Below are 3,935 nucleotides of genomic sequence, written 5' to 3' on the forward strand. Positions count from 1 at the left end.
ATCTCATGTACCCTGTAAATATATATACCTACTATGTACTCACAAAAATAAAAAAATACAAGCTCAAAAAAATAAATAAAAGGAGGGATGTCTTTTATTCTATATACGTAGGTATACCTGTGAATATGTTTTCCTTTTGTTGAAGTGGGTGTGGGTGGCAATAGTGCTGAACACCTACCTGGTCTCACTTGGTAGCTTTTTGAAAAGTGTGCACTCAGGATATCCTCTGGTAGGCAATACTCACAGGAGCTCCCAAATAAAACGATTTGCTAAGACTCCATTCATAGATGACTTAACTTGGGAAGATTGTTTCTCTATGGGCAATGCTTATCTTAATCAAAGATGAAAACATTTGGACAAAGTCATTCATAACTATAACTTTACACGTCATTCCATGGAATAGATTGAATCTAAAGGGAGATTTTAATTAAGGAGCCAGTGTTACACTTACTAATTAGGGCTTCCCTGCTTATATTCTTCCAGGAAGCAGATGTCTTATCAGAGTTGAAAATGTCTCTATAACTGGTTTTCTCTCTCCATATGGCTGCCTCTATGTCAGAAATTGAAGTCCATAGGACTTCGATGGGGGAGATTTGACTGTGAAGGACGCTGGTTAAAGCAATGGCCTTTCTGCTTCAGATACCATGTATGAAAAGCTTCTTCCATTCCTCATAAACAATTGTTTATTCTTTAAACATTTGAAAATGCCCTGACTGTCTCACATATGAGTAATGATGGTTTGGAGTTGTATCCTTTTCTCTGGGGAACAATATAGTCATCTCATTTACTTTTCCCAATTAATCGTGAAATCTCCTTTCTCTACTCATTTTATCAGAAAGTATATTTTTGCCTCTAGTGATTTTTTTTTTTTTTTGGTACCTGAATTATCGAAGAACCCTAGGCATTAGTCAGTCTCAAAAGGTAACTTGTGCTTCCAAATAGAGTCGTGAACCACATAGTAACATTTGGTCAACAATGGATGGTGTAAATGATGATTTATAAGATTAAATATATTTTGACTACACATTTTCTGTGTTTAGTGCACAAGTACTTATCATTGTGTTACAATTGCCAACTGTATTCAGTACAGTAACATGCTATACAGGTTTATAGCCTAGCAGAAATAGGCTATACCAAACAACCTAGAAGTATAGTAGGCTATGCCATCTAGGTTTGTATAAACACCGTCTATGATGTTTGCACAATAATGAAATCACCTTACAACACATTTCTCAGAATGTGTCCCTGTGGTTAGGTGATGTATGACCGTTCTAGGCAAGGAAAGAACTTGAATTTCTCATCAGTCTTCCAAGAGGTCCCAGTTCTAGATATCTTGATTTCAGGCTGCTGAAAGCTGATGCTGTCTAGTTTTTTCTATCCTCATCCACTGCCCTATAAGGTTTTCACCCTATAAGGTTAAAGGCCTTAATCTATATTTTACATGCGCTGCCATTTCTGAGGTACAAGCATCATGCTACTGTTTGGAAACTTCCTCCTCACTCCTCATTCAGCTCTTGGAAACTTCAAGGGCTTGGCTTTGATTTTAGATCCCCAATTTATACTCCTTGTTCCTTTATGAAACACTTATCTTTAAGGCCCTTAGGGTTTTTTTTTTCCTGCCAGCAAACTTCACCCAGAAGCACTTTAACCCATCAGAGAAGTACAGTGTGATTGAACTCCCAAAAAAGAAGAGGACAGAATTTTTATCTCTTCCCCCCTAGAAGGCCCCTTGACATTTATATAAATTTGTCTGCTTTCTTAGTAGTCAGTTTGTCTAGTAAGGAGCATGACGGTCAATCTTTGACAAGCTATGAAGAGCGCCATTGTACCTTTCCTCCAGGGATATGGGTAGCTTTACATTTTATATGTGTTCAGCAGAGAGAGGCCATTCGTCTATGCAGATAAGATGAAAAGGATCATCAGCTCCAAGCCGACTTTCTGCTTCCGTGAAGGCCTAGATTTGATTGATAGCTTCTTTCTCAGAAAATGTTTAGTTTTTCTCTCCAGGTGTTATGTCAGAACATGGTTTCTAAGATGGTATGGGTGGATTTCTATACAAATTATCGTCCAGACTGGGATAATTTTGAATGTAGGGAACACCACTTAATAATTACACTGGAAAAATAGGCCTAAATCAAGGCTGTTGGAGGCAGACAAAGATGTATAGTGACTTTGTGTGTGCAAACCTGCAACTTCCCTGAGTGGTGACAGGTGTGTGTTGAGGGCAACACAGGATTAGCTCCTTCACAGCCTCCCCAGGGGCAATGGGTCCAAAACACTTCAGAATTCAAACAGTTCCAACCTGTTTAATTTGAAAAAAGGTCACAAAGGTTATTTTGTTAATTCAGAATCCCGAGAATCAATTTACCTAAGGGAGATAGTGACTTGGCTATAAGGTGTTTGAACAGATTTGTGATCATCATAACCACTAGTTTTAAATGAAGGTTTTGTTTTTCCTTCCATACAAAAAAGCAATAAGCAATAAAGGTCAAATATGTTCAAATACATAAATTTTCCAGTTGCTGAAAATAGACTTAGTTCTAAACTCAACCTCAGCTTGTATTCTTTGTATTAGTTTTCTATCAGGATATGGCTGGACTTGAACAAGACATCATATGCTTTATTGTTTTACATCTCTTCACTCTACCTCAAAGGCTTTGCTTCACATGGTGTCAAAAATCTCTGAGCTCCCTTATCCAAAATCTTGTAAATTATTTTATTTGAACAGTCTAAGCATCTATAAGATGAACAATATTAAGAACATAGAAAACATTAGCAAGTTAATTATGAATTAGGTTTAGCCAAGAATTATTGAGGTATTAGAAAATGCATCTTTCACAAGTATGTTTCAGTGCTGCATCTCATGTCTAGGCATAGGCTAACATGTTATGCTGATGAAGTTTACTAGAAACTGTGGCTGCCCATGAAAGAGAAGATCAGAAAAAGGTGTCATGTGTTTCCAATATCTAGATGCCATAAAGCACTTCTTCCAATTTAACCATTTTTTAGAAGGGAGCATTGCTTTGTTGGAAAGAGTTCCCTACTTGTAATAAGGAGACTCAAGAGAATTTGTTCCAAGTCTGGATATTTCCCTTTTAATCTTTATGGTTCTTGTTCAAATTACTAACTTCTATGAATTAAGTAAAATAACATCCACCTCAAACAACTGTGTGAGGATTAAATGAGATAGAATGTGTGAAAGAACCTTGTACATTATGGGCACTCAGGAAAAAGTGCTGTTTTCCTTCACTCATCAAGTCCTTTTGCAAACAAACATTGAGAGCTCACGATCTCAGGGAGTTTTTCAGTTCTCTGGTTTTGAGAAAATACCACTACTACAATGCTTTCTTCTTCAATGTCTTTATTATTCCACAAATATTTGTTGAGGATGATTAAATGTCAGTTGGTTATTGAGTGAACAAAATAGTATGGCCCCTATCTTCATGGAAGTAAGAATTAAGTGGGGAAGCAAAAATGGAATGAGGAAACAAAAATACATATAATTTTAAAAGTGTGGAAATTACTATAAAGAAAGCATACAAGGTAGAATAATAGGTAATAATAAAGAAAACCCTCAGTTTTACATTAGGTTATGTAGGATGACAGAGGAAACCTCTCCTTAAAGGTCACATTTCAACTGTGAAAGAAGTGATATTTCGTTTGAGATCTAAACAATGAAGAGTCATGAGTAGAGGGGTAATAAAAGCATTTTGGATATAGCTGCACTATGTTTAAATTTGGAAAATAACGTGGCGATTCAAGGAGCTCCAAGCTGGCTGGTGTGCTGCAGCATAGTGAGTAAGCAAAGCAGAGAATGATATGAAAGGCACCTAGGAGGGCATCGGGGAGCAGGTTGCGTAGGGTAGGTGCTGAGAAAGGCATTTATGTGTTATCTAAAATGCAGTGGAAAGCCACTAAGGAGTTTTCACCAGAGG

This window comes from Nomascus leucogenys, chromosome 16 (genome assembly GCF_006542625.1).
Source record: "Nomascus leucogenys isolate Asia chromosome 16, Asia_NLE_v1, whole genome shotgun sequence".
Taxonomy (NCBI): Eukaryota; Metazoa; Chordata; class Mammalia; order Primates; family Hylobatidae; genus Nomascus; species Nomascus leucogenys.